The 17,180-nt window shown below is 41.6% G+C and overlaps 1 long non-coding RNA gene and 1 pseudogene across 1 annotated transcript in view; both read left to right on the forward strand.

Moving 5' to 3' along the window:
* Nucleotides 1–17,180, forward strand: part of LOC121437601 — a 300,255-nt gene that overhangs the window by 251,830 nt on the left and 31,245 nt on the right. The gene's annotated exons all lie outside the window — the stretch shown is intronic.
* On the forward strand, nucleotides 33–147 carry LOC121443707 (annotated as a pseudogene).

The raw sequence follows: 17,180 nt of genomic DNA on the forward strand, positions 1-17,180 counted from the left end.
GAGCTATTTTCCTGAATTTCGAATGGAGTTGAATCCCTTCTTGGCATTTTTGCTAAAATAAAGTATATTATCTGTTCTTATTAGTTTAATATCAGATGGGGTTGAGTCTTTGATTTGAGTGAGCAGAAAATAAGGTGGCCACATCATGAGTGCAAGGTGGTTTAGGTAGTCCTTGGTCACTGTGGCAATGATTAATATCATTTATTGAGCACCTTCGGAGAGCCAAGCCCGTTGCCAGGTATTTGCATGTAATCCACACAATAAGCATCTCCGTGTTACCTTGGTGACCGATGAGGTTCAGAAATACTTAGTAACTTGTACAAAACAAAGGCAACAAGTGCCAGTTCAACCCCGCAGGTGAGCATGGTGGCACGCTTTTGTATCTCCAGTTATTCAGAAGGCAGGAGGGGAAGGAGAATTTTCTTGAGCCCTGTGAGTTCAAGATGAGTATGGGCAACATACCAGGGCCTACCTAGCTCTAGTTAGCTGGCTCAAGCAAGCAAATAAGAAATAAAACAGACCCAGGATCGCTTTAGATATGATCCCTGCTAAAGAAAATTCAAATGTAAACAAGTCTGAAGACTCTCTAGGTGGAAAATGCACGCTAGGCTCAAACTTGTTTAATTTTGTTGTTGGCTCTATTGTTGTTTTCGTTGGATTGGACCAAGGGCTTTGAACATGCTAAGCACGAGCTCTACCATGGAGCTAGACTCTTGGCTCAACCTTAATCACTTATGCAAGAATAAGTAAAGCTTAACTTGATTGGTTCCTTATAAATGCTTATATTATAAGAAAAACATAAACAGAACTCAGGTTCAATGAATCAGAAGCAACAAACAAACTCATCCTTATATAACTAAGGCCTTTCCAATGAGGTAGACCAATTGCAACAACTATATGACTACAACCAAAGATTTACTGTTTTACTTCTGTGCCTGTCCTGCAAAAAACTCAGTTTACATTCCCTTCTAAAAACTTCTGAGCCACTTCTAGTGGCTTTCCAATCCATGATGAATCACTGATCAAACTAACTTTATCAAGCCTTTCTTTATCCCTTTACCATTCTGTATTTGCCCCAAGAATATGAACGGTCATATAATGGAAACATCTATTCTGTTTGGTTGTCTCTCCTGCACTCTGTTTCTCGATAGATGTGTGCGTGGTACTAGAACCCTTAAGTTGCCTGACTTTTATAGCCAACAGAAATTACTAATTGATCACAGGTCTCTTTTTAACAGCATTCCACAGCAGCCAGTCTTAGCCTTGATTAGCAAACAATCCGTTTGCCATGTCTGTCACAGCACCTTGTTTATGACTCTAGAAATCATACATAGACACCATGTTTGAATGACTTGCTTATGTTTTGGTTTTCCATGATGTATTTTGAGACTTTGAGAGAGGAGCATCCATCATCCTTCCTGAGCATCCTGCACCCAGCATACTACACAACACAATGAGCATCAGTGAGAAGGTTTGCTAAGCTGAGCAAAGCTATGCATTTTCATTTGAAACCTATTTGGCTCCCAAATGCCAGTGCAGATTATTGCTTGATAATGAAAATAGCTAATATTTGTTGAGAACTGACTCTGTGCCATGGGCCAAAGTAAGCAAGTTCACTTACACTGATTTAACCAAAATAATAAGTTGATGCGATAAAGTTATCCCCCAGTTTACAGCAATGATGTTGGAATTTGGAGACAGCACAAGTTATTTGTATAAGGTCACATGATCCAACCCAGCTTCTCTGACCCATAAAAACGACACGTTGGACCACTACATTAGCTGTTCATAAAAAATTTACATAAGGGCCTGGCAAGATGACTCAGTCAGTAAAAGAGCCTTGAAGCCAGAAAGCCTTAGTTTGGTCCTTGGAAAGAGAAAGTATAATTGAAAAGTGTCCCCTGTCCGCGAGGTGGTGGTATACACCTTTAGTTCCAGCACTTGGGTGGCAGAGTCAGGTATATCTTTGTGAGTTCAAGACCAGTCATATCTACAAGAGCTAGCAAAATAGGCACCAAAGCTACACAGAGAAACCCTGTCTCAAAAATAAATAAATGAATGAATGAATGAATGAAAGAAAGAGAAAAGAAAAGTGTCCCTTGACCTCCACATTTATGTTGAGGAATGTATATGCCCCCACCCATAATAAATAAATAAATAAATAACCGAAAAAGATTCATAAAATATAATCTCATAGTACACCTATACTAATATCACTGTACCTCTTCCCAGTACAGACATTTAAAAACTGTGCCAGGTGATGTTTGGATTTTATTTCAAACCATTTTCAGGTAACCATTAAGATACATCTCGTTGCTCTTCTTTGAGTATATGTTTGCATGCTTGTACACATGCGTGTGTGCATGTGTGTGTGTGTGTGTGTGTGTGTTACACAATCCATGAACAAGAACAGCATTAGTGTCTTAGACCACTCTTCGTTTTCTAGTTCATTCCATCACAGCTGCTTCAGGCTCCATCCTATATCGGTGAGGTACAGAGATGATTAACACCATCTTGCAGGTCCTCACAGCCCAGAGAGACAGCTCCTTGCTCACAGGATCGCAGTGGGACTGCCATCTAGAGAACCAAGTGATGCCTGCCTGGCTGAATGAGATTTGCCCAGGAGAATCTTGCACACACACACACACACACACACACACACACACACAAAAAAAAAAAAAAAACAAAAAAAAAAAACAAAAAAACCTCATCCAGGAAAGAAATGAAGATGGGGTTATCACAGACAGAACACAGGAAAGATGATGCTATTGAGTATAAGCCCAGGCCTTAAGAAACATGTCTGCTGATTTTGAAGTCCTCAGACTGTATCTTTCAACTCTATCTCAAAAGGGCCTCAGATCCTTCCAAATAGAACGCCAGCAAGTCAGGGAACATCAGAGTTCGGCACTGAGCCGACCATTGGAAATACCCTTCTGCACCGACACATGGAAATATTCTATTTGTTTATTGTTTTAATGCACTGATTGATCATGGCTACTGAAGGGAATCAGGAGGTCCTGAGGGTTTCAGCACACCTTTTGGATACCCTGGAGGTCCGCCCGCTGAAATCGATGAAATGTCTCATGCGCATACTCTTTCAGAAATGAGACCTTCAGAAACAGGCATATAATTTCTTCCAATCTCCTATGGAAGGCATTACTCAAATGTCCTCAAGTGACAGATGGTCTAATAATTTGCAAAAACGCGCTCCTTACACTCCAAGGTCAGTCATGTTTTACTTAAAAGTTCATACTCACACAAGTGCCATCTGGAGTCCACATCCTCCATCTGAAGCTTCAAATAAATCCTGATTTACCTCAGAAATATTTGCCGAGAGTCTGCCTGCTGGAGAAGTGGCTGCTTTCTCCCTCCTCTGAGCACGTCTGTGCAATATGTGAAGCAAAGTAGACGAAATAAATGATTGTCCCCTGAGAGGCTTCGGGATGATACAGGAAACTGCAGGTTTTTGGAGGAGAGAGATGGGAGAGAATTTGGCAAGAGACAGTTCTCTGTCTGTCGGTCTGTCTGTCTGTCTGTCTCTGGTTGGAACATCCTAATCCACATAAAAGTTCCTCGTGCAGCATCAGCATTCTGACTCAATACCACAGCAGTTTTTTTTTCCCCCACCAAACACTTTCCAGCTCATGGAATTTGTCAGTCTAAGACACTCTGTGATCTGAGGGTGTAAACAAAAACCAAAGAGACAAGCGAGCAGGGCTCAAGAGCACTTGCCAGGCAAACATAGGGAACTGAGTTCGGATCCCCAGAATCCATGTAAATCTGGGCATAGCAACATATGTCTGCAATCCCAGAACACTCAGGTGAGATGGGAGCCTAAAATGGGAGAATTCCCCAAGGCCTGTGGACCAGCGAGGCTAGCTTAGGCAATGACGCTATCTCAAACAACGTGAAAGGTGACAACCCATATCTGCTGTCCTCGGATCTCCCTCTCTATTTTGTGGCATATCTACACACACACACACACACACACACGGGGTGGGAGGATAGAGAATGGATGCTTTTAAGAATGTTCAAACCCTATAGGACTCATGTAACTAGCCCTTTGTTCTTCATACTTTTAGTGGGCTTGAACCCACAGCCTGGTGGTATGTTTGTGGCTACATACAAAGGGTGAATAAGAACCTTGTGTGCATATGCTTTCTCTCTGTGTCAAAATGATTTCTCTCATAATTCCAAGGTGTTACCTAAGCCCAGTTCTCAACATAATACTCAGGAAAATCCCTTAAGCCTTTGAGCCAAAGTAAAGAAATGAAGCTAATGTAGCTGCTGCGTGTGTGTGTGTGTGTGTGTGTGTGTGTGTGTGTGTGTGTGGTGTTTACACCAGCATGAGTGCCCCTGCATGTGAGTGCACTTGCAGCTGCTGCTAGCCAATGGGTCTACGAATGCTCTGAGCAGTGGGATGCTTGCCAGGACCGGAAGTGGACCACTCCTAGACTTCATATTGAGTTCCATTAAAAGCAGGAAGTGCCCCTTCCTCTTTAAAGAGGAGTGTCAACACTGGCTGGACTCTTTCTCGAGTTTGATTCATAGTCTTTTAAGTCAATTCCTGGTAGGAGGTGAGTCTTACACATGATTTTCGTTTCCAGAACCAGGGAAATGAGTAATTCCTAAATATTGGGCCAGGAGGAACACCTAGGACTTTAGGAGGTTTTTTACGTTCTGGGAGGGAGAGTTATAAATATGACATTAAGTCACCACATGGCCATTTTGTTTTTTTTTTTAAATCTATTCTGTTCTACCTATTTCAAAAAAATAGTCATAATGATTATTATTAAAAATCTAAAGAATGTATTTTCTTTCTAAAGTATTATAACTACTTTTTTGCATGTTTAATTTCTAGATATTTTCAAAATCATTTTGCACAGGGACCCCTTAATAATTCACAGAATCTTATGAGAGACAGTCAACAGAGTCAACCTGGAACATATATCAGCACTGCTAATTGGGAAGGACCCACCAGAAAGAGCCAACTTTGAGTCTTGGTAGTCCCTGAAGAAAGTGGCAGGTGAACTTCAGGGCAGGATGGTCCTTAAGTCCTTTACAAATGTTAATTTCAAGTCATCCCCTCACATAGCCCACATCGCAGCTGCTGCTATCCCTTTACCCTTTTACAGAGCAGGAGCAAGAGGGAAGCTGAGTTTATAAGCAAATACAGGAACTTGACCTGGCCCACGCTCATCTGTCTACGCCACTGTGTGTCACTGTCATCTCCAGACATTGGAAACTGGTCCCCTGAAGTCTCATTTCTTCCTACTCTCAGGCTCGAGTCTCCCTACTGACAGTCACCCCTCCTCACCCTTCACATCCTTTTTTTTTTAAAAAAATTATTTATTAAAGATTTCTGCCTCCTCCCCGCCACCGCCTCCCATTTCCCCCCTCTTCCAATAAAGTCTCCCTCCCTCATCAGCCCAGAGAGCAGTGAGGGTTCCCTGCCCTGTGGGAAGTCCAAGGACCTCCCACCTCCTTCCAGGTCTAGTAAGGTGAGCATCCAAACTGCATAGGCTCCCACAAAGCCAGTACGTGCAGTAGGATCAAAACCCAGTGCCATTGTTCTTGACTTCTCAGCAGTCCTCATTGTCTGCTATGTTCAGCTAGTTCTGTTTTATCCCATGCTTATTCAGACCCAGTCCATCTGGCCTTGGTGAGTCCTTGCTTCAAGTCTAGTGCTCCGGACATAAGCTCTCCTGACAAGGGACACGCCACAGTGAAAGTAGAGATTGGTTATCTTCACAACTCAGTTCTGCATTGGCCTTCCTGTCCTGGGCTGAGGTTCCACCAGACCCTGCCTCTATCTGTCTCACATTGGGTGGTGTGAAGGGCTGGCTTGTGAGTACCCTCCCATCCCCAACCTTTGAACCATCGATATACCAGCTCCTATCAGCTCACTTCTAACCCTGTGGTGTTCAACAGGACAAGATGAACATAAGGGACGAGATTGGCTGTTCACCTACAGCCTGATGCTTGCTTGGGAAAAGGGGCGACTCTGGAAGGTTCTTCTGTCCTGTTGCTTTTAAACTGGAAGCTGTAGTATACCCAAGACCACTTTTGCCAAGCGAATTTGCAGACTGCTATAGGAGGGTTGCTCCTGCCTTCCAATTGCCGAACCACAAAACTCCGAGCTCAGGGGACTGCTACCAAAGAAAGAATGTGTGCAGGAGCGGGATAAGTGGTTATCATTACTATTGCTATTGTTTTTCTTGCTGCTGTGATAATGTCTCAATATTGGCCTTGAACTCACAATCCTCTTGCCTCAGCCTCCTGACTTCTAGGATTTCAGAAGCATACTTCTGAACTTCCTTGACCGGGATAAATGATTGCTCAAGTGTGTGTTGTTCTAAGGTACACTGGTTACACATGCTTCTTTTAGAGAGGGTAATAATCCTTCAGATTCCACAGTTAAAGGGAATGCTGCCACAAACCCTGCCTTGGAATTTCACAATGCATATTAGCCCATTAGAGAAGTCAAAGGTCATAGAAGGGAGGGTTTGGCGCGGGGGTGGGGTGGGGTGGGGGGGAATGACCGTAACACATCTATCTAAGTTTATTTTGCATGTTTAATTGTAGAATGCAATCATAGATTAGGCGGCAGCAAAAGCAAATCTCAAGATAAGGATTTAATGTAAGCAGTTTTATCTGGAAGGTGAATGTATAAGAAGTATCAGCAGGAGAGACAGGAAGCTAGGCCGGAAATTAAAACCAAATCAAGTTGCATGAAAAAGATGATTTAAATTTTTGGACAACCGCTCCTCGGGACTGCAGTGAAGAACGTGCTTCACGGATGTCTTGTCTAAGGAGCAGGTAGCTGGTTACTAAAGCACTAATGCTCAGCGGCCATGGTTGATGGGCAGCCTCTTTCATGGTCTTTCCAGCCTACCTAGCACAACACCGAAAGCATGGCCTCAGTGCTGACGGTCACGGCAGGTGCTTGTCCTGGTGCCTTTGAGTCACTGTACCAGAGCACTGACATGTTGATGGAAGAGTGACATAATCCTGTGAGGCACGCTGTCCCCTTCGCCTTTTTCTGTTTCAGACAGGAATCACAGTGAGGTCTGGTAGAAGCAGTATTTGAGAAAGAAAAATTGGAGAACAGAATGCCCAATGCATCTGAGCAGTCTCACGAATTCTAAAAAGCCCTGATTTAGCTTGACACACAGAGGCAGCATTATTCTATAGCTGGTAAAACTCCAAAAGGAATTCCCATAAATGCCACCAAATACCAAGCACATAAATTTCAGGCTCAGTGGAAATAGCCTTGGAAGATCATAGCGTGTGGGGTGCTGCCACACGAAAGAGGTTTCAAAACTCCAACCGTAGTCAGGTTCTGATGTTGTCTGTCTGTGAAACAGCAATCCTCTCTCCACAGCCACGGGCAGAGGATGGTATCCTAACTGAGCCCTGGGGATGATGAGCACAGGATGGTACTTAGAAAGCATAGGTATAAAAGCCATGAGAACCCTTTCTTAACAAAGTTATAGTCTGTCAAAGTCCAATAATATCCCTGTAGAGAAAAACAGTTATAGAGGTGGTAAGCATAACAAAGACCTTAGAAAGAATAATGAGGAGGAAGAAACTAAAGGAGAATGACATCGTGGAGGAAGAAAAATATTAGCTGACCCTACCTTGATAGGATAGAACAGGAGAAAGGGCATCTGGGATGTGTATGGGGGAGCGGAAGATGGTGAGCTCAAAGACCCAATGATAAGAAGACAACTGAATAGTTCAGGAACAGAGGAAGGGATGTGAAGGATCAAGACAAAAGGCAAGTCTGTGATTAGAGAAAGTCAGGCAAGGAAGGCTGCAGGTAGAAGTTGTCAGTGTGTGTGTATGTGTGTGTATCTACGTGTATGCCTGTGTGTGTATGTGTCTGTCTGTCTCCATGTCTACGTGTATGCCTGTGTGTGTGTCTGTCTGTCTGTCTGTATGTCTATGTGTATGCCTGTGTGTGTGGTGTGAGTATGTCTGTATATCTACATGTGTATGCCTCTGTGTGTGTGTCTGTCTGTCTGTCTGCATGTCTATGTGTATGCCTTTGTGTGTGTGTGTGTGTGTGTAGAGGCCAACCTCAGATGTCACTCCTCTGGTGCCATTTATGTCCTTTTTCAGACAGGGTCTCCTACTGTCTAGGTTGGCTGGTCAGGGTGTCCAAGGGACCCACCAGTCTCATCCTCTCCAGAACTGGGATTGATGATGGTGTGTTCCATCACTATGATCTGCTTCTTTAATAGAGGCAGAAATTTAATATATTCTTCCCCAAATTGCTTGCTAAGGAAGCAGCTTCCCAGAGCAGCAGATCTCACTTGCATTGCTCCACGAGCCTGGGCTTCAGAGCCCCCTCCAGAGGGAAGTTCCCTGAAGCGTTTCTGGAAGACCAAGCCAGGAGGACTCATCCTGTTCTTTGACGTTTCTTCCCAAGATCTCAAGTCATCTCACAAACTGAAACCAGTCCTTACAAACTACCTTCCCTTCAAAGGCTCTCCACAAGGCAGTGGCTTCATGAAGCAGGACACATCTTTGAGATGACCTCTTCTTGTTGGGAGGAGCTGGGCTCAGTGTCTCTATAGAGATACTTGCTGAAGTATTGTCTCCACCCAGGCAATGCAAACACTCCATAGACTGTCAATACCTGGAGGCAGGATTCCCATGATGCAGCTACAGCATATTGCCTTGTGCCATGAGGATAGCTGTAATGGATCAGTTTTAAGAATACATTATCCCTGAATGGCAAAGAATGTTGGCTCTATAATATCTAGCAAGGTCAGGTTCAGGAGCAGAGACAGAAGAGCCCAGCCCTTGAGCTGAAATCATAACAGAGATGTCTGTCCTCCATAGAAGCATTGGTCAGGAACCTGGATCAATGTCAATTCTCTGTCACTTACAGTTTACAGCACTCCTGTTCTATGTCCCCTAAGAAGGAGTAATTCACAGATACCAGGTACCAGTCACAATGACCCCTTGAAAAGGAAAGACATATTTGACCGCCTAATAATTCCAGGCATGGTGAAATCAGTGTCAGAAGATATATTTAGATTGGGAATTTGGGAGCACGGAAAGAGAAGTGAATTTGCTCACTGTCTCCTTTGGCTTGCCAGCAGCTAAGTAACCATGGATATGTATATGGTACCCTGCCTCCTTTGTCTCGCAAAAAGACCCACACATATGTGTCATAAAAAGTATGTGAAGGGGTGGGGGCAGAGCATTGAATGGTTGGCAAAGCACTGTCTGCTTCCTCATTTGCACAGGGAAGCGTCAATAGGCCCTGCCTGTGCTCTTTTATTTTTAGGGTCGTTATCTATGGCAAGGCCAAATGTGGCCGGAGTAGCCACTGTTGATGTCATGAGCTGCTAGCCAACGACTTAGAAGGCAACTGTAGACATTAAAGTGTAGGACCCTGGAGGTGCTAGACCCATCCCTGCTTCAAAATACCTTTCAAAACAAAACCTTAAATCTTTTCATAGGGTTGTGATAAATTATAATATTTAATACAGGATTGTTACAAGTCATTCTAAACAACAACAACAACAAAAAAAAACAGTCTAGCAAAAACAGTCCAGAGTATATGGTTTTGCTTGGCCTGCATCCCTTTCTGTAGGATGCCAATTCCCCAGATTATTCCGTAATCCCTCAATCTACATGAACTGCATGGACCCACTCTACCTTAGGTGTGGGACAGGGCATCGCAAAGCCACTTGGACAAATCTTCTGTTGAAGCTATTGAAAGGTGCTCTCATCTCCTGGGCTGTAGAAGACAGAATTAGGAAGTCTGAAGAACACAGGAGGGAGCAGCTTCCAGTTTTCTAGAAGGAATAGGAGGTGGGCGGGTGTTGAAGAATGGCGGGCTGCGTCCCCAGCACCCAGCCGCCTGCATGGCTAGTTTATGCCCCGAAATAATTACATGGAAACTGTATTCTTTTAAACACTGCCTGGCCCATTAGTTTCAGCCTCTTATTGGCTAGCTCTTACATATTGATCTAACCCATTTCCAATAATCTGTGTAGCCCACGAGGTGGCTTACCAGGAAAGATCTTAACCTGCATCTGTCTGGAGTGGGAGAATCATGGCGACTCACTGACTCGGCTTCTTTCTCCCAGCATTCTGTTCTGTTTACTCCACCCACCTAAGGGTTGGCCTATCAAATGGGCCAATGCAGTTTCTTTATTAATTAACCAATGAAAGCAACAAATTAGAAAGAAATCACTCCCACATCTAGGGGGCCTAGAGACACTTTAAAGACCCAAATCTAGCCCTGGCTGGAGCTATCAATCATTGCTGCGTGTGTTCCTTTTCATTGCTTTCACTTAGACTGGTTTCGTCTGGAAATCTGTTGCTTACGAGTGGAATCATATCATATTGACTAGCCACTCACAAAGAACCATTTCAATTTTATATTCTATTCTGTTAGGTTTGTTGTTGTCGTCATTGTTTCTACTTGTTTTTTGAATGAATAATGGTCTTTTTAAAAAATATTTATTTTATCAAAACATTTCTCATTTTACATACCAATCCCAGTCCCACTCCCTCCCCTCCTCCTGCTTCCTCTACCTCCCCCCACCCCACCGTGAATAATGGTTTCAATCCACACAATGAATTACTTTTCTTTCCTTGCTCATCTTACATGCACTGTGTGTGCTGGGCCTTTAGTCCTTGTGCAGAAGCACAAGGTTGCTGCCTCTGGCCTTCTGTCCCCAACAGCAGGTATTCCAGAAGGACAGAGAAGCTCATGGCTCTGCCCATCAGCCCATCATCCGTTCTTCCCACACTGTGCTGTACCAGTAGGCTGGAGACCGTCAGCTTTCAGAGAGTCTTTTGGCCTGAGGTTAGCTTGGATGCCTGCCTGATCTTTCAAAGCTCTTCCCGTTTAAGGTCTCCAAACACAGCATTTTCCATAAACATCTTTTTTCTTTTCTTCTCTCTCTCTCTTTCTCTCTCTCTCTCTCCTCTCTTTTTCTCTCTCTTTTTAAGTAGAAAGAAATTCAAAGATGAGCAGTGATAATCTAGAGACACACAGAACAAGAAGGCCATTGACTTCCAAATGACCGTTTGGAGTTCTGCTGAAAATGTAAACTGCTGTAATAACATGGGGAAATGATAGTCAGGAGTCTTAAAGACTTGTGAGGTGAAGCGCCCTTTGCTTTATGACCAGCATGGCGAAATGGTGCAGGCTACAGAACATTTGCTACCAATTACAGCCCTTGCTCACTGTGCTTATTGCCCAAAAATAGCAGTGAGATTTGTTTTTCTGATCTCTCCCCAGGATTTGTGAATTATTTGCTTTTATTACCTTATAGATAAATAGGGATGAAAAAAATCCAACATGGAGAGAATTTTTATAACAAGGAACACCCCAGTTGTCTTTGGCTATGAGTGCTGATCTTAATTTAATAAAAGCAAAATCAGACCTTGTTGGAAGCTCTAATGCAAGAATATATATATATACACAAAAGGAAGTGCCACAGGTCAGAAAATGAACATGGACTTTGTAACCAAGCTTGTGGGTCATACCCATTCATTGTGCAAGGCAACTTGGACTAAGTTGCCTCTTCATCCTGGATTCTAAATTCCTCCCTCTGCTAGTGGTACAAAAATACCAACCCTGCCCCCTCAGAAGCTGGGGAGACGAGCAAATGACATAAGATGCTTGAAAATATTTGAGCGTTCTTCAAATACAATGAATTCCAATGCCATTGTGATGCTAGATAATGGACCCCATAATTTATAATTAATACATCCAATATGTGTTATAATTTTAACCACTTCTCCTACTCAGTAATATCACAGATCTCAGCTACTCAAGGTTAGTTCATTTTGAGTTGTTATAAAGGATCTTGGTCCAAGGAATGTCTCAGAATGGTAGTTTGTAGTGGCTCAGCATCCTAGAGTCTGGTAAGATCACGTGGTGCTGGCATCGTCCCAGCATTTGCTGAGGGCCTGCTTGCTTCATTATAACTACCCTACCTTCACCAGGATAGGGTATCCCCTGGTGAGACAGAGCAAGTGTGCCAGCTCTGCTCTCTCTCTACTTTAATTTTTTAAATTACATTTGTTTATTTGGGGAAGGGTATGTCACAGTGAGCGTGTGAAGGTCACAAGACAACCAGAGGGAACTGGTTCTCCCCTTCCAGGACCTGGGCCAAGGGTTAAGCTCAGATCACTCAGCAGGCTGCACCACAGGTGCACTTACCCATATGACCATCTTGACAACCCTTTCTCTTCCTATAAAACAATTAATGCCATCATTATTGACCTGATTGGATCCTAATGACTTCCCAAATACTTCATTTCCAAATATTATTGATAGATTAATTTGGGGCTGAGTTTCCAACATATGAATCTTTGGGGGCACATTGAAACCTCAGAAATAAGGTTTTATTTTCAGATAAATAAAAAGTAATTATAAATATGTTCCACTAATTACTTGTCTGAAACTAAAAATTAAAGTGAACTGAACTTCCCAAGTTTTATGTGGTAGCCTATTCTTGGGTGGTTGGGCAGAAATGACATTAAAGCAGTGGTTCTCAACCTGTGGGCCTTTCACACGCGTCACGTAAGACTACCAGAAATATCAGATAATTACAATGTGATTTACAGTAGTAACAAAATCACAGTTATGCAGTAGTAATAAAAGTATTTTTATGGTTGGGGTCACCACAACATGAGGAACTGAATTAAAGGGTCACAGCATTAGGGAGGTTAGGAAATACTACTCTAAAGCATCTTACTGACAGACACTTAAGAAGCTATAAGATCTGCAAGGTACTATGGTCTTTTCATGACATTTTTTCATTTTCGTAATAATTATTTGAGAGTTTCATACATTGTATTTTGATCATATTTACCCCTCTTCCCTGGTTCCTCCAAATCTACGCACTATTCCACACACGCCCCTAATTTTCACTCCATTTTCTGTTGTTGCTTTGTTTTTTGAGACAGGGTTTCTCTGAAGCTTTGGGGACCACCCTCAATTTAAAAAAAAACCATTAAGTCCAATTTGTGCTGTCTCTATATCTCTTGGGTGTGTGGTCAACCTACCAAAGACCATGCTATTAAAACAAACAAACAAACAAACAAACAAACAAACAAACTACTGGTCCTACTCCTAGCAGCTCCTTGGCTAGGTTGGGACTTCATGCTAGGATTACTTCCCATTCTGTAGGCTGCCTTTCCACCCAGATGATGGCGTGCTTGCTTGAACAGAAATCTTTTTAGTTTCATAAGGTCCCATGTATTAATTGTTGGTCTTAATGCCTATGTACCAGGGTCCTGTTCGAAAAGTCCTTTTCTGTGCCCATGGTTGAAGTATATTCTCTACATTCTCTTCTGCCTTGGTTAGGGTTTCTATTGCTGTAAAGAGACACCATGACCATTACAACTCTTATAAAGGAAAACATTTAACTGGGGCTGGCTTACAGTTTCAGAGATTTAGTCTGTGATCATCATGGTGAGAAACATGGCAGACATGGTGCTGGAGAAGTAGCTAGTTCTACATCTTGATCTGCAGCAGCAGAAGGGGACTATGACATTAGGCCTGGCTTGATCATGTGAGACCTCAAAGCCTGCCTCCATGGTGATACACATCCTCCAACAAGGCCATACCTATCCAATAATGCTTCACCTTCTAATAGTGATATTCCCTATGGATCAAGCATTCAAACATATGAGTCTATGGGAGGGGGTTGAATACCTGTTCTAACCAACACAAGGTCTTTGACTCATTTGGAGTTGAGTTTTGTGCAGGATAAGAGAGAAAGACTGCTGGTGTCTTTGTCAAAAATCAGGTGGCTTTAGGAGTGTGGCCTTCTATGTGGGTCCTCAATTTTATTTCATTGATGAACAAGTTTGCTTTTAAGCCAGTGTCATGCTGTTTTTACTACTATATCTTTGAAGTGCAACTTGATATCTGAGATGGTGATTCCTCCAACAATCATTTGTTGAGGATTGTTTGGGCTTCCCTTGGTATTTTGTGTTTCCATTTGAAACTGAAGAATAGTTTTTCAATTTATATAAAGTTGTGGATTGGAATTTTGATGAGAATTGCATTGAACTTATAGATTGCTTCTGGTAGGTTGGTCATTTTCACAATATTCTATAAATCTGTGAGTCTTTCCATCTTTTGGTATCTTCAGTTTTTAATTCAGTGTCTAAAAACCTTTATTATATAAGTCTTTCAGTTACTTGATGAAATCTATTTATATATAAATGGGAATGTGTATTTTATATGAATAATATATCATATAATAGACATACTTATTATTTTTTTATTCAATTTTAGGAATTTTTGAACTTTCTATTTGATTTCTTTCATTACCCTAGTAACGTTTGGTAATACATCGCTTAATTTCCATGAGTTTGTGTACTCTTGGTAGTTCCTATTGTTGTTGATATCCAGTTTTATTCCATTGTGTTCAGACAGAATGCAGGATGTGATTTCAATTTTCCTATATTTGTTAAGGCTTGATTTATATCCTAATGTGTGGTTGATTCTGGAGAAAGTTCCATGGGCTACTGAGAATATCCTGTGTTCTTTAGAGCTTGGGTGGAATTTTCTGTAGATATCTGTTAGATCTATTTGATTTATGATTTAATTTAACTCCAGAGTTTCTATGCTTAGTTTTTTCCAAATGACCTTTTCATTGGTAAGAATAAAGTAGTGAGATTGCCCGCTAACACTATGATGTGTTTAATCTGTGGTTTTAGATTTAATAGTATTTCTTTTATGACACTAGGAAGCATACATGTTTAGGATTATAACACCCTATAGGTGGATTTGTCTTTAATGAGCCCTTCTTATGTCTTTGACTATTGTTTGAAGTATATTTTGCTGTGTATTGGAGTAGCTACATTAACTTCTTTCTTAGTTTCATGGAATGCCTTCCCCTGAGGTGGTGTCAATCTTTGATGGTGTTTCTTGGAGGCAACAAAAAGACAGATCCTGTTTTCTCATCAATCTGATAGTCCGTATCACTTTATTGGGGAAATGATATTGTCAATATTGAGAATTATTGTTGTATACTATGTATTAGTTTTTGTTATTTTACTGTGTTGAGTTTTTTTTTAGATACCATAATTAATTTGTTGTGCAAATTCTTTTAAAAATATTTATTTGCTTTTATTTTGTGTGTACATGAACACCCCAGTCCTGGCATGGGTAGGGTGAAGACAAGTGGATCCCTGAAGCTCACTGGCCAGCCAGTCTAGTGGGACTGGTGGACTCCAATTTTAGTGAGACACTCTGGCTCAAAAAACTAAGGTGAAGAGCAACTGAAGAAGACAGGTCATGTGCTGGCTAGTTCTCTGTCAATTTTACACAAGCTCCATAAGATCCTGTTGTGGGCAGCCTAGTGATTGATGGGGTAGGACCCACCCCACTATGGGCGGTTCCACTCCTGGACCGGTGGTCCTGGGTTCTATTAGAAAGCACATTGAGCAAGCCATGGGGAGCAGGCCAGTAAGACCTCCATTGGCCTCTGCATCAGCTCCTACCTCCAGGTTCCTGCTCCATGTGAGTTACTGCCCTCACTGCTTTTGATGTTATATGGGTCTCTCTCTCTCTCTCTCTCTCTCTCTCTCTCTCTCTCTCTCTCTCTCTCTCTCTGTGTGTGTGTGTGTGTGTGTGTGTGTGTGTGTGTGTGACAGAGAGAGAGAGGGGGGAGCCTACCTGGTGTTTTTGAAATTCAGAAGAAGGCATCTGAGCCATGGAGCTGGAGTTATGGATGTTTGTGAGCCACCATGTAGGTGCTAGAAACTGTTAACCTTTCCACACTGAAATATTTCTTCCAGCATCCTCTGTAAACCTGGCTTAGCGGTCATAGATTCATTAAATCTGTTTTTATAATGGAAAGTTTTTCTTTCTCTGTCCCTTATGACTGACAGTTTTGTGTATAGAGGTCTGGGCTGGCATCTGTGATCTTTAATAATGTGTAAAACAGCAGTGCAAGCCCTTGGAGGGCTTTCTAGTTTCTTTTGACAAATAAGTTATTATTCTGATAAACCTTTATATGTGACTTGCTCTTTCTTGAAGCTTTCAGTATTCTTTTTTTGTTCTATATATTTGGTGTTTGGGCCTTTGTATGATGACGTGAGTTTCTTTTCTGATCCTCTCCATTTATTGTTCTAGATCCTTCTTGCACCTGGATAAGCTTCTCTTTCCTTAGATTAGAGAAGAGTATTTTTCCCTATTATTATTGAAAGTGTTTTCTGGGTCTCTTTTGCTTTTCTCTATCTATGATTCATAGATTTAATCTTTTTATCATGCCCAGACTTTCTGTATGCACTGTTTATAGTTGTTTTATTTTTTTTCCAGATTTAACTTCTTTTTAAAATTAAAGTGATTCAATTGCTCTACTTTGTCTTTAAAACCCTGATAATCTTGGGGCTGGAGGGGTGGCTCAGTGGTTAAGAACACTGACAACTCTTCCAGAGAACTCAGGTTCAATTTCTGGCACCCACATGGCAGCTCACAACTATCTGTAACTCCAGGATCTGACACCCTCACAGAGACAGACATATAGACAAAACACCAACGAAATAATAATAATATTTCCAAAAACCTTAATATCCTCTTTTCCATTTTATCCAATCTATTGTTAAAGCGTTGCCCCCAGTTTGTTTGTTTTTTTTTCTAATTGACTTTCTGATTTTTTTTCATTTTGAGTTTTATTTCTGCTTGACTTTACTTCAAAAATCCTATCTCAATTAAATTTTACTTTCGTATCATGAATTCTTTTCATTAAATTCCTTGTGCTTTCACAGTCTTCACTTCAGAATTTATTCTTATCCTCTTTGAGTTCCTTGATAATATTTATTATTGCTATTTTGAAATCTTCATCTTGTACAACATCTTAATTGCTTTTTTTAGGGCTTACAAATTTTTGGAGGAGATACATTGTCTTTATGATTTTGTTTCTGTATTTGTAATGGGACCCAGACATCTGGACTTAGGTAGTTACTAGAATTCCCTGATTTGGGTATTTCGTCTCCCTTTTTCTCAGTGGGTGTTTGGATCTCTGTTTCCTTATTATCCCAACTTGATAGGCTGTAGACCTAGGGTTCAGTCTTGGGACAGTTTAGTGTTGATGCTTGATATTAGAACTGGTCCCAGATACACTAGGGATGGGTGACATCTCTAAGTTTAAAAGCAGATGTTTTTGTGGAGTCAGAGGACT

Source organism: Microtus oregoni, unplaced genomic scaffold (genome assembly GCF_018167655.1).
Source record: "Microtus oregoni isolate MIOR12 unplaced genomic scaffold, Mior012 000002F_ref0000024, whole genome shotgun sequence".
In the NCBI taxonomy this organism is placed as follows: Eukaryota; Metazoa; Chordata; class Mammalia; order Rodentia; family Cricetidae; genus Microtus; species Microtus oregoni.